General features: G+C 34.5%; 1 protein-coding gene, 1 long non-coding RNA gene and 1 pseudogene across 4 annotated transcripts in view; 1 reads left to right on the forward strand and 2 right to left on the reverse strand.

Annotated features, from left to right (window-relative positions):
- LOC144324185 (uncharacterized) overlaps nt 1-14,913 on the reverse strand; it is a 196,262-nt gene that overhangs the window by 100,631 nt on the left and 80,718 nt on the right. The window lies entirely within an intron of this gene.
- Nucleotides 8,331-11,229, reverse strand: LOC144324191 (uncharacterized). Its single transcript, XR_013389638.1, has 3 exons — nt 10,042-11,229; nt 9,409-9,491; nt 8,331-8,437 (listed from the first exon to the last, which is right to left on the reverse strand). It is a non-coding gene; the product is annotated as an uncharacterized LOC144324191 (long non-coding RNA).
- The window catches only part of LOC144324184 (cofilin-1-like), a 65,722-nt pseudogene continuing 61,324 nt past the window's right edge, over nt 10,516-14,913 (forward strand). The window contains exon 1 of the transcript XR_013389609.1: nt 10,516-10,779. The product of XR_013389609.1 is annotated as a cofilin-1-like (transcript). The remainder of the gene's footprint in view (nt 10,780-14,913) is intronic.

The following is a 14,913-nucleotide window of genomic DNA, read 5'->3' on the forward strand; positions in this document are numbered from 1 at the left end:
AGCTCATTTATTCTGCAAATATTTATTTCTGTCTACTAGGTGGGCCACATGGAATATGTAGCCCTTTATGTGGGCCTTGATGATTGAGTAAACTTTCAAACAAATATAGGAAGAGGACTTATGGAGGCAAAACACTGTTATAACTTTGCAAACCAAGACAAGATGTGAAACCATGAAAGCATCTGGTATGTTTAGGGAATTTTGACCGTTGAGGACAACTGAAGCATGGGGTCAGTGAGGAGGATGTGTTAAATGAAAGTTGGGACCATATACTGACAGATGTATTGGCACTGTGCAATAAATATATACTTAATTGGCTATACCATTAAAGGTTTTAAATGGGAGAAGGGAATGTTGTGTAGTATAAATAATGTTGGGAAATTAACAGCAGGAAGAAGAAAAGATTGGCAAGATAAAAGTTCTACAATTTGCTTATCTCTTCTCAACTTTATGGTGGGTGTGTGTGTGAATAATAGATAATAATTCAATATGGGTAGAAAACAGAGAATTAAAATACAAACATAAAAAGAGGCAACCGGAAAGGTAATTAGGTCAAGGTTTTACAGAGCCTTGTTAATAATTTAACATTTTTGTAGGCAGGGTTTATGGCACTTATGATCAAATATTATGTTATTTGCCCATTTATATTTCCCTCAATACCTAGCATTGGATCACTGGATTGTATTATGTGGAGAACAAACAGCAAATGTTTTTAGTAATTAATAATAAATATAATTTATTAATTAAATGTCAACTTATTAATTTAGTCTGCATAAGACTAAATCTAATGAAAAGCAATGGAAATAGGGATTTCTCTGGAAACATAATGTATGCGTGTCTAGAAAAAAATATCCTTCCTCCTCTACTATATCAGACAATAAAAAAGATAGTTTATAAAGGAATACAATGGTGGAGCACCTATAACTATAACCTATGAATCTTATAACTAGAGCATTATAATAAGAAAAGAATTCTAATTTTTTAAATACTTGCATAGTTTAAAAGATATACTATGATAAATATGGGACTTAACTTTTAAATAATGATGATGGGTAAAATGAGCATGGTGGAAAGGAATATAAGGAGAGGTTGCTGAATGATGTGAAAAAGAACAAAATCAATGCAGGAAAATTGCTCAATTTTCCACATCCAAGGCAGAGCATGTGGTCAGAGTGAGCCAGGATAGAGCTTACAGCCAATGGGCTCCATAGACTAGTACTCCTTTCTTCCATTTCTAAGAGGCTCTGCTGTGTTAATGTGTTGAGTCTCAACATTGTTACTTGCTGGCACAAAATATTAATTGCACATGAGCCCATGCAATTTCCATTCTAAACAGGTATCATTCCATATTTATAATAAGAACTAATTCATGTTATAGAAGCACATATATAACAGAAGAGACTATAACCAGAATTATTGAATCCTCCAACATCAACTAAGCAGTCCTTATTTTCCTTTTTTAAATTTACCATACACTGAAAAATATTAATAACATATGAATAACATATAAATGAAAAATGACTATAAAACAAGCAGCCACACAATTACCATTCAGCTTCAAACTAGTATTGATATTTTTGAAGCCACGTCCTGATCACACTAACATCAGCGGCCCACACTCAGAGGTAACCACCCTCCTGAATTTAGTCTGTATCATTCCCTTACTTTATTCATATTTTATCCTAAGTATTATGTTATTTGATCCTGCATGTTATATTTGTTTTATTAATGAAATCATATTGGACATAATCTATGCCTTGGTTTTTTCATTCAATATTATGCTTTTTAGGGGGATCCCTGGGTGGCGCAGCGGTTTGGTGCCTGCCTTTGGCCCCGTGCGCGATCCTGGAGACCCGGGATCGAATCCCAATCCCGGTGCATGGAGCCTGCTTCTCCCTCTGCCTGTGTCTCTGCCTCTCTCTCTCTCTCTCTGTCTGTGACTATCATAAATAAATAAAAAAAATTAAAAAAATATTATGCTTTTTAGATTAATTATCATGCATGTAGTTGTAGCATATTCATTTGCACTGCTGTATAATATTGCATTTCATGAATATATCAAAACTTATTTATTCACTCTACTGTCAAGGGATATCTGGGATATTTTCCACATTTTTTTTGCTATTGTAAATGAGGTATCTATGCATTATATCTTTTACCTGTCTCCAACATAAATAGTAGGTATATAATAGTTGATTGTAGAGAATTTGCATGTTCTACTTTATTTTATGATACAGATCGATTCCTTAAGTGATTTTAATACTTTCGTTCTCAAAGACATTGTATGAAAGTTCCCAGTGCTCCACATTCCTACCAACATGAGGCATTGTGACTTTTTTAACTTCTACCAATCTAACTAGGAATGTCCTATCCTTTCAATTTGTATTTTCCTGATTGCTAAAAAGACACACACCTTTCTTTTACTTATGTGTTAGCCATACATCCTTTAATGTGAAGTATGAATTCAAGGTATTTGTCCATCTTTTGTTTGGCATTATTTGGCTTTTACATGTAAATTTGTAGAGTGTATTTGTATATTACAGATTCAAATCCTTGGCCAATGCATATGTTATTACATTCTTCCCAGCTGTAGCCTATTTTCACTTAATGATGCTTAGTCATAAACAGATATTTGTAATTTTTATGAGGTCAAATTTGCCTTCATAATTTTCTAATTCTGTGTTTTCATTAAGAGATCTTTCCCAAGCAAAGGGCATAAATATATTCTCCTATATTATCTTCCAAAAATTAGAAACTGCCTTTTACAGTTAAGGTTTGTAGGCATGGAACTGTCTTTTTTATATAGTGTGACATAGGGAGTGATGGAAGGAGAGGGTTTCATTTTACCCACATTGACAATGAATTGTCTTGGAACAACTCCTGCAGTGAATACTCCCCCCCACCCCCCAATCTGCAGTGCTAGCACTGCCTTAAAGGAATTGGGCATCTCTTTCTGGCATCTCTCTTTTGTTCCACTGGTCTATTGGCGGTAAAAATACCATGCATCTTAATTACTTTAACTTTATAATAAGAATTAGTGTCTTGTAGGGCATGTCCTCCAAACTTGTTCTTCGTCTGTGGGACTATCTTGGCTCTTCTTACCATTGCTCTTCAAACACATTTTAAATATTATCCAGGTCCATACCAAAAATCAGAGGCAGAGGAAGAAGAGGAAGAGAATGAAGAAGGAGGAGGAGGAGGACAGTGGATAAGGAAAAGAAGAGGAAGAAGTTGAAGAAGAAGGAGGAGAAGAAGAAAGAAGAAGAAAAAGAGGATAAGGAGAAAGAGGAAAAGCTTTCAATATGTCACCATCAAATATGATTTTTTTTTTTTGGTAGAGATTCTATCTGGTTAAGAAATGCCTTTTATACATTATTCAATTAATTCTGCTAATACTTTAAATCTTTAGGTCTAATTTCATGGTGAAATTTGTCTATAATTATCTATTTTTACACTGTCTTTGTTTCAAAAATATAAGTTGAGAAGTGGAGTCCTTCTTTCTCTCATCTGAAAGAATTTTATAAGATTGGAATCTTCAGTTGCTTAAATCTTTGGTAAGAAATTCCAGTAAAATTATACTGTAATGATGATTTTTTGAGGACAAGATGAACTACTGATATAATTTCTAATAAATGTAGAGCATTCATGTGTTCTATTTCTTTTTTTCCTGTTTTGGTAACTTATATTAGGTATTTGCTCTTTCATGTGGTCTCAGGTTTAGCTACGAAGAGGTGTTCATTATGTCCTTTTATTATTTTTTTGAGTCCTGATGAGTTTTCATTCTCTCAGCATTCTAATACTATTTATTTTTTGCCCTCTTTCATTTTTTTTCCAGAGGGCCATTGATTTCATTGGTCTTTTCAAAGAACCAACCTAGTGTTGTTGATCTTCCCATATTTATACTTTTAGTATTTTATTAGACCTCTTATGTATGTTATTTCCTTTCTCTTAATATCTTTGTACTTATTTTCAGTTATTTTTCTAATTGTTTAATTAGACATTGAGACTTGATCAAATTTGGAAACTTTTCCATAGATCTTCCAGTTATTGAGTATGATATTCTCTATGTATTTCTTCCACAAAACTTGTTCATTGGGTTTTCAGTTGTTTGACCTGTGAATATCTAAAGACATGTTTACAAATCTCCCAATAAGTTGGTGCACATAATCATTTTTTTTCTTATAGTTCTCAGTCCTTCCTTTGTATATTTTAAACCTATAGTTTTAGACACATAAAGATTAGAATGTCTGTATCTTCCTAATTAAGGGAAACTTTCCTCAATGTCTTGACCTACTTCATATTTTGTCTTTTTGCCTTAAATCTCTATATCTTGTACTACTTTGTCTAGAATAGATTTCTTTAGTTAATGTTTGTCTAGTACATCTTTTTCCATCTTGTAACTTAAGTTTTTGTGTTCATTTGCTTAAGGCTGAAATCTATTTTGTCTTTTTTAAGTTTGTTCTACCCTCCTAATGAAATAATCCATTTTGTCTTTGAAATTTTAAAAAGATTTTATTTATTTATTTGTGAAAGGGAGAAAGCAAAAAAAAGAAAGCATGAGCAAGGGGAGAGGGAGAAGCAAACACCCCACTGAGTAGGGAGCCTGATGCTGGACTATCCCAGCATCTGGGATCATGACCTGAGTTGAAGGCAAATGCTTAACTGACTGAAGCACCCAAGTGGCCTCATTTTGTCTTTTAACTAAAAAATTTGTTCACTTATTGATTATAATTATATATTTACTTTTTTATTTGGTGCTTTTTATTTATTCTATCTTTACTTCTGTTCCTTTTTTCACTCATTTGACTTTTACATTGAGTTTTGTTATCGATACTTCTTTCCTTATAGTTTTCTATATAATTTGAGATCTATATATATGTTTTATCTGTTAGTGGTTGCCTTATTAATTTTAATAAGCATATTTAACTTAAAGCCTGAAGATAAATCTTTAACTCCAATCACCTCCTCCAGACAAATACTATTCAGGTGATTGTATTTTAGTTAATTGTATCTTCAAATTAGACTTAGTCAATGTTTAGCTTTTCCCACAAACTTTCTCCCTGTCTCAATCTCTTTCTCTCTTCTCTCTCTCTGTATCTTAGACTTTCCAAATGAGATTGACCTCCTTTCTAAAGGACCTATTTTAGAATCCTTTTTTTTTTTTTAAGATTTTATTTATTTATTCATGAAATATACAGAGAGGGGAGAGAGGCAGAGACACAGGCAGAGGGAGAAGCAGGCTCCATGCACCGAGAGCCTGATGTGGGATTCGATCCCGGGTCTCCAGGATCGCGCCCTGGACCAAAGGCAGGCGCTCAAGTGGTGAGCCACCCAGGGATCCCCTAGAATTCCTTTTGGAAAGAGAATGTCGGTGATAAGGTCTCTCCATCTCACTTTTCAGGAATTTTCTTCATGTTGCCTTGTTTTTGAAGGAGAGTTTTTTTGACATATAATTATAGGTAAACAGTTGTTTTCTGTATGCTGTTTAAAAATATTACTCAGCTATTAGAAATGACAAATACCCACCATTTGCTTCAACGTGGATGGAACTGGAGGGTATTATGCTGAGTGAAGTAAGCCAGTCGGAGAAGGACAAACATTATATGTTCTCATTCATTTGGGGAATATAAATAATAGTGAAAGGGAATATAAGGGAAGGGGGAAGAAATGTGTGGGAAATATCAGAAAGGGAGACAGAACGTAAAGACTGCTAACTCTGGGAAACGAACTAGGGGTGGTGGAAGGGGAGGAGGGCGGGGGGTGGGAGTGAATGGGTGACGGGCACTGGGGGTTATTCTGTATGTTAGTAAATTGAACACCAATAAAAAATAAATTAAAACAAACAAACAAATAAACAAAAACAATCCTATACTGCCTGTCACTTTCCAATATTGATTGCAATGTCCATTTAATCTAATCATCTGTTCATTGTGTATAAATGTTTTTACTAATTGAGTGGCCTTTTATATATTTTCTGTGCTTCAGCATTCTGCAGGCTCTAGGTTCAAGGTTTCTAGGTTTGGGTTTTTTTAATTTATCCTTTGAGACTCCTATATCTGAAAATTAAGGGTTCTCCATCAGTTCTGGAAATTCCTAGCCATTATTTCTCTAAGCAGTGCCTCTTCTACATTCCATTTTTCTCTTCTAGGAATCTAATGAGGTATAATATGGTGCTTTTTCCTTTTAATACATCTTTCAACCTTTCTTCTTCCGTATTTTTTATCCTTTTGTTTATCTTTCTGTGCTGTTTTCTGGATGATTTCTTCAGATATTCCAGTTCTCTAACATTCCTTTTAACTCCATATAGTTTGCTATTTAACCCACTTTTTGAAATATTTTGAAATTATGAATAATATATCATCAGATTTTTCAAATCTGCTTGATCTTTTTTATAGTTCTTATTCATATTTTCCTACCCAACTTTGAAACATACTAACCATATTTGTATTTAATATTTTCATGGTGTATACATTTTATATTTGCATAAATTCATTACCTGAAATCTTTTCAGGTTCAATTGCTGTGCCTTATTTCTACTGGCCCTCATGGTAATCTCTTTCCTTGTGTGTATGTGCAAGTTTTAATTTTTGATTATTCACTCTCATCTTTTGTAACTTGATCTTTGAGAATTCTTTGAGGCCTGAAAGTACTTGAGGTTGAAACTAATTTCCCTCAAAGTGTACTTCTGTTTATCCCTGTCAAGTCCCAGGCAATTAAGCGAGGTCCTACTTAAAATAAATAGTTTGCATGAAGTATTTCTATTTGCTTGCTTTGTTTTCATTTCTCTGTGAAGAATATATTAATTCAAACAAGGCTGGTTTGTGCTATGAAGTCACAGAGATGTTTCTCCAACCCTCTCCAGCTACCATTAACGTTAATATAGGAAATTCCTTCTCTTTCTGTAAGTTTATTTCTAATTCACTCTTAAACTGAAACAAGCAGCCAAAGTCATGCAATAAGCTCCTAAAACACATCCTGCTTTTACACAGGCAGTAAATTTGTTTCACATCCTGTGATCATCAAAACCAAAGATCAAGATCATTTGCTATACAAAGGCTTACCAGGCAAAGTCCATTTTAGTACTGACTTACATGTCTGGATTTCCACCAACACAGTATTTTGAAATTCTGAGGAAACCAAAAATTATTGGTAGCTCTGTAATTTAAGTTTTATTCTACTTTTAAATTAAAGTGTTTTCATTGGACATGTGGTTCAAGGTATATCTATTCTGCATATTACCAGAAGGGTGGTCAAGATTCTCTTTTCTTTCCAGTGGTTTATATGATAAAGACCCCAAATATTTGTCAGATGAATAATGGTTAATGGGTGAAGAAGTGGATGGCTCAATAATCAGCTCCTCTATGCCATCCCTCTATACTCAGGTTGGCAAACTTTTTCTGTAAAGGACCAGACAGCAAATATTTTAGACTTTGCTAAAAAGTCCAAAGGTCTCTATCTCAATTATTCAACTCTGCATTTTTAGTGTAAGAGCAGCCACAGAAAATACCTAAATGAATGAGCATGGCTATGATCCAAAAAAAGAAGAAGAGAAAGAAAAGAAAAAAAGAAAGGAATCAATTTATCTGTGCATTGTCTAAATAAGTAGTGGTGAACTCCCACTGGCACAGGAAAAACTTCATTTATCTAAGCTCAGAAGCAATGTCTTGACAAAATAAGTATAATGAATATTTCTCTGAAGTAGACAGACACGGTGAATTTCCACATTGTACACCAACTTCCTAGGAAACCAAAGGAACTAGGAAGACACATTCATCTTCCCCAGCTGCCCTCTGAGAGCTCTCATTCCAAGAAACTATACAGTAATCTCTCATCTGTGGTAAAGTTTGCACTGGGACCTGTATGTCATCAGATATATTGTAATATTTTTTCAAAGAGAAAAACATACACTATAGTATTTGAGAAAGTGTGAATTATGTTACTTGGGATTGGATATAATGTATGCCCTTGAACTGGGCAATACTTAAGTGGTTTTCAGATGGCAAAACTGAGATTAAAAGGATTGCTCACTTGAAAATGACTCTTTTTGGTGCTCCACAAAATAAAACTTTATAAATTTAGCACTAAATGTCTTTCTCAGAGGTAAGGCATCCTGTGGAGTCATGCTTTAACAGTTTGATCATTAACCTAGATTAGGCCTTTTAAAATTTTTCATTATAAATTGTAAAACATTAGAAAAGGCTCAAAATTTAGAAACTACTACTTTTCCTTTAATATCAAAGATCACAAATAATACCAACAACTCATTTTCATGGACAGCCAAAAAAAAAAAAATCCAAACATGACAAATATATCCAGAAGGATTATATTACCTTCGCAGCTAATATTCTAGAAGAATAAATGTTCAAAGTATTGGTTAGGGACATCTGTTCTTGTAGACATGTTGGTCAACTTTTCTCTGGACTCCATATGATATTTGCTAGTTTGAGAAAAGAAAAATATGAACCACTATTCTAATGCAGTCATACTCATGTTTCAAAATAGTTCAATATTTTATATAACATGTCTGAGTCTTTAAACTGGGCAGAAATGGAGTCAAACTTTTTTTTTTTTTTGAGTCAAGCATTTTTTGGCAAAATCTGGACTAGCAGCTAAACACTGCCCTACATGAGGTTTCCTTGCTTCTCTCCAAATAGCACTCTTGGTAGTGTCTCTGGGGCAGATAAAATGCAAAGACCCGAGGCAACATGCTTCTCTCTCTAGACCTAGATAATCCACCCACTTAGTATTATGTCATTAACTTCCAGTTGTTGAAGGTTCCTATACTTCATAACATTTAAGACTCCATATTCTCATCAAACGTTTTTAAAAAGGACAATTTAAAAGAAGGATGTAACTACAGATATAGTGATAAAGGTGATATTATTACATTATCATGTAATATTATTCTGATATATGATTTAATGATAGGCTTTTTTCTTTATATTTTTTATTACTTCCACATTTTCTACATGGGACATGATTTATTGTTATAATCAGGGAAAAAACACACACATGCACAGTGAATAAAAGTAGTCATTTTTTAAAGATTTTATTTATTTATTTGAAAGAGAGAGATAGTGAGGGAGCACAAGTGGGAGGTGGAGAGGAAGCAGGGCTTCTCCCTCATGAGCAAGGAGCCAAAAGCAGGGCTCAATCCCAGGACCCCTGGATCATGACCTGAGCAGAAGGCAGATGCTTAACTGACTGAGCTACCCAGGTGCCCCATAAGTCAGTCTTTAATGTCTAAATTTTGTCTTCAGTCTACCCAGTGCAGCTATGGCATTTGCTCTTGCCTTCATGGGCTTGAGCCATCTGTTGGGTGATCCATCCCTACCCATAACCGTCAGCTCCAGCTCCTGCCATCCTGCTCATCCCTTGCTTTTCAGACAAATCGCTGATTAGACTCACCTGGTTTTTTGGATGTGCTGTGTTACCAACCCCACGTCAACAGTTCCAGAAAAGCTTGGTGCTAACCTTTTACTTGTTTCATTCTTTGAAGGGAAGCCAAGAAAAGGGGTGGTTAGGCTTGGGTAGTTCTATTTCTTGCTAACTCCCATAAGGGGAAGTGGATAGTAGCAAAAAGGAAACATTGTGTAATTCTGTATAGCTGGTAGTGGCTCAGATTGCTTACTTTTTAATGATACTTATCAATTTCTAATACTGGATGGCTACGAATTTACATCCATTTAAGGCTTTAGAAATGCTTGTATGCATTTTATGTGAACTATATCTCAATGAAGCTGAAAGAAAAATATGAAAAAGACCTTATTACTCAAACCATGGGCCGAGGACCAGCCCCCTTACATCAATCCCACACATTTCTCCAGGAAACAACTCCCATTATCTAAATAACATCTATAAATTACCATGATCTTTTAAGATGCAGATAGTGGACCTCACTTGATCCTCAAAAAGTGTTCAATCATTCGCTGTAGTGCAATTTTACTATTTCATGTTTTACCTATTACTTTACGGAGAACTAGAAGTATCAATACCAGATTTCTTAACCTTTGTTACTCAAGAGGAACACAGTGATTTCACCTGGGGACTTGGCAGTAGTGCTGTAGTATCTCAGGTCCCAAACAAAATCTACTGAATCATAATCTGCATTTTTGAAAAGGATCCAGGCAATGAAAATGCACTGCTTTCAGTGCTATGCACTGATACTCATGCTCTTTTAAAAGCAAACACACAAGGGGCTAATAATTCACAAATATGAGTAAAATTGAGTGGCAAGAATTGTATAGTTTAGAAAAAGACCAATCCAGGCATACTGGTTATGCTTCCTTACTAGCCTACTGGTTATTATGACTTTACACTGTAAGTTCTCCAATAACAGGAGTCACCTACTGTGATATTGTGATTTATAATAAGAAATGTATATTTGGTCTTTGTCCCCATTACTGGCACAGAACTCTAAAACCACTGGAATTTCCTAAATGCTGAGAGTGATACAGGTGTCTTTGTTATGTTAATAAGGTGATTTCAGGAAGGCCCTATATTACCTAATAGGTCACCAGAGCAACCACCTTGTCATAGAGAGTTAGAATTTTCCTTCCCAATCTCCTGACCTCTGGTGAGAGGAAGAGAAGCTAGAGGTTAAATCATTTGTCAATGGCCAATGAGTTAATCAACCATTTCTATGTAAAACCCAAGCTGATGGGGTTCAGAGAGCTTCAAGGTTTATGTGCTTATGAAGGTGCTGGGACAAAGACACACCTGGAAAGGGCTTGGAAGCTCTGGGCTCTTGCCCCATGCATCTCTTCTACGTGGATGTTTGTAAGTTATATTTTTTATCATAAATCAGTAACTTAGCTACTACACGGGTTTCCTGAGTTCCTAGAGTGGCTCTAGCAAATTTTGTTATTATTTAAGACCTTTATTAATAGGTGCTTAACCTTTCTTGGCTTTAAAAAAAATAAGTTGTAAATTTTTATTACAAATTTAAAATGAGACCCTTAAAAGTTTCAACTTGACCAGACGTGAAACAATTTAAACCTTTAACCTTTAAAGGTATGTTGAGGAACAAACAGGCTTAAAAGAAACAGAAAAAGAACCCCACGTTTGACATTACCAAAAAGAGACATCCTTAGGTAAAAATAATAAAAATCCCATGTTGCATAGACAATGCAGATAGTTCTATTCATCTGGTCAGGGGGTAAAAAGCAAGCACTTATGGTCTTCAGCTCCAATTTTTTGTTTTCTTATTGTTGTAATTTCATATTGATTTCTGCCTGTTGCATGACTAAATCAGATGATGGGAGAGATGGTAAGCCTGCATTTACTCAGTCCCCCACTGCTCAGCCTCCCAAAGGGATTGAATTCTCAGCTGGTGGATTGGCTGCTTTTAGCTCTTTGCCATTTTGTGGTTTAGGGTTTTCTGGATGTCTGCACAGATAATTGAAGTTGCAGAGGTACTGACGCTGAAGTGGCTGCTGACCTTGGCCCTCATCCCTTGACTTTTCTTACTTTCTGTACTTCGATCCTCTCTAGGCTGCCTGTGTTGAGGAGGACCCCTGAAGAATTGTGCTCTGTACCCAAATACGTATCCTGTCTGTGACCTACCTTGTTCTCCTGCACCATGGTTGCCAGCTCCTGCCATCACCCCTCCCTTCGCTGGAGGGTTGAAAGGCTGTGGTTCATGCCCATAGGGTCTCCACCCTAGTAAGGTGGGAACTCAGGTGCGGGAGGGCCAGGCTGTTGGGCTTGGCCTTGAGGAGCACTCTTGCAGCTCTCCTCCTTTTCCCACTCGCACTATTCTAGTAATTCTCCTGGGAATTGCGGGGAGGATCCCTGCCACATTGAGAAGTCTATAAATTGGTTACAAGTCTACTGCAAATTTTCTGCCTTGCACTGGAACTCCACCAGTGCCTGTCACATTTGCTGCCTCCGTGCCTTCTTCCTTCAACAACATCAAACTCCACAGTCTTTCCATGCCCTACGCTGTGAAGATACTTCACAGTTTTTATTATATTTAAATTTATTTATCCTTTTATTTTTTTAATTGAGTACGAACAGAACTTTTGAAAATTGATACTGAGATTAATGTCAATAGAAAATAGGTGTAAATAACATGATCAGAAATTTCACAAAAGAAAAAAATGGCCATAAAACACAGAAAAAAGCTTATTATTTTAGTAATAAAAATACGTAGTAAAAGAACAATAATATATTGCCAAGCTATTTAACTTACATAAAATGTTAACCATATTAGACAGTGCTTGCAAGACTGAGAAATAATTATTCCAATGCATTGCTTACCAGCAAAGGTAAAAGTTAAAACTCTTTCTGAGGAACAGGTGAGGAACATGCAACAAAAACCTGAAGTATTTGCATACTGTAAATCCAACCTTTCAAATTTACCCTTAGAAAATAATCTGATCTGTGCAATGATGTTCAGCTATCTCTTTCGAAAAACTGTTAACAACATAAATGCCAAGTAGGAGAATTTGGTCAAATAAGCCACGGTATATTGACACATTGTAATATACAAAGATTGAATATGTCGTAGAAGAACATGTAATAACATGAAAGCAATTAAAAATACATTATGTGAAAAAAAGTTTAAAGCAATGTGTGCACTATGATTCTTTCTAGAAAATAATACATATCAATTACATAAAACATTCATGTATGTGTGGATGAAACTAAATTGATAGAAAGTAAGATACAAAGGTAAATATGTGGATGGATAAATCAATTGATCAATTAATGGACAGATAGGGGTATGATAGATCACAAAGACTACAAGAATATTCACCAAAATATCAACAATTTTGGTTAATTCTGAGTGATATATTAATGGGTGCATTTGAAATAGTTGCTGCTATTAGTTATTTTTTAGGTTATTATTTTTTAACCAGGTATTGTTTTTTTGTCATGCAAAAATTATTAAGTTTTCATGTAGTCAAATCTATAGATTTTCCCTTGTGATTTTTAAAGTTATTTATAATGCTTAAAACTATTCATCATTTACTTTCAACCAGTGGACTCTATTTTTTATAGTTTTTATAGGTTTCCAGAGATCTCATATTTTTATTTTACATTTCTCTCTTTAACTCATATGGAATTTATATTGATATATGATATGAGGTGAAACTAAATCTAATTTATTTTTTCCAAGTGTTAAGCAATTGTCCCTGAGCCACTTGTTAATAGTGTAACTTTCCCCTACTCATTTGTGATACCAACACAGTAAGTTTTACATATTTGAATCTGTCTTGATTTTCCTTCTTTTCCATTGTTTTGTCAAAATGACACTGTATTGAGTATTGTAGCTTTATAACTTATAAGACAATTGTATTGGCTATTTGCCCCTGTTCATACTGAGAGATAAACATTAGATTTACTATGGCAAATTAAAAAAAGAAAAACTTACTGTGGTTTTATTAGGTAATATCAGTTCTATGAATTATTATGAGAAGAACAGATAACCTTTAATATATTTAATCTTCAGTTGATAAAATTGTGTCTTAGGTCTCAGCAAACTTTTACCATTTTCATTATATAGTTCCCACGTGTTTTTCTTGTTAATGATATATCAAGGTATTCTGCATTTTCATTATATCTTAAATGGGACTTTTCAATATATATTTTTCTAACTTCTTAGAAAGCATGAAAGCAGTTGATTCAAAAATTATTCTAAAAACTTATTTTGAAATCAATTCTGACACACATAATTTGGAAGCAATAAACAAGTTATAGACTTTTCACAGGGACAATGATGAAGTAACCCAGAGTAGAACACAGCAAATAAATAATCAAAAGTATGGTATGACAAATATCTGTACTTAGTAAAAGAAGTAAATAAATATTCTCTCATAGATTTCCTTTCCTTAAAATGAGATGAAAATTTCAAAATAAAATTCAAAATTAATCTTATCAAAAATCATCAGGCAACACCCATATTACGATTCCCACTGAAATATTTAGATTTAAATTTGGATGATGCCATAGTGTCCCAGTTTATAAGAATCACATTTAAAAAGTGCAGTGTACTAAAATAGTTAATTAATTTTCTGGATCACACACTATTAAGAATTATCCAGGCTAGGCTATGGGGTTGGAGTTAGAGAGAAGGCAGGAATGCCCCCCCTCTGTGTAGCATGAATGACAGCAATAGCTCCTAAGGGGAGAGCTTAATTCCCTCGGATTCAACCCTACTATACAACAGATGTGGGGGTTCCTGTGATGCAAATTGCCAGGGAGGATTTAGGCTGGACTAAGAAGATATCCATTATGGAAGAGTAAGATACAAGAATTCTTTAGGGATTTGGGCACAAGCAAATACTCAGAATTACCCCTGGTTGCTGGGATTTTGACACCAGAAAAATCCACACAGTGCATGTTCCATAGAAAACAGTCTGACTTTCTAGAAAACAAAAATTAAATTCAGTGTAAAGATATGTGCATTTGGTTATTTGTTAGGCATACCTAATGATGACCTAAGAACAGGTACTTGGAATGATCTCAATCAGCCCCAAATACAAATACAAAGGCTTTGAAGGAATAACTGAATCTCAGGTTTGAAGAAGTGTTTAAGTATTTAAACCAACTAGTTCACCCACAAAACCCAGAATGTTCACAGAATATGGAATATTGATTAACTAAGAAATGACCCCTAAATTTTCAGACCAAATCACTTTTAAAACAAACTCTTTGCAAAGTGTTCTTTTATTTTCAGTCTAACTGTAGAACAAGCATTATTCTACTGTTACTACAGTGAATTGTATAAAATAACTTACATTGCTTCTGATATTGTTTTATCAACAATTTTTTTTCTTCCAAATATCAAAAAAGATTCCAGTCCCTCATGCTTGACAGTACTTCTATGGAAAAATTTAACAGTCAATATTATGAACTGAACATAGAAATAGGGAAATATGAAATTGATTTGTCAAACTGTTGGTAAAA

This window comes from Canis aureus, chromosome 11 (genome assembly GCF_053574225.1).
Source record: "Canis aureus isolate CA01 chromosome 11, VMU_Caureus_v.1.0, whole genome shotgun sequence".
In the NCBI taxonomy this organism is placed as follows: Eukaryota; Metazoa; Chordata; class Mammalia; order Carnivora; family Canidae; genus Canis; species Canis aureus.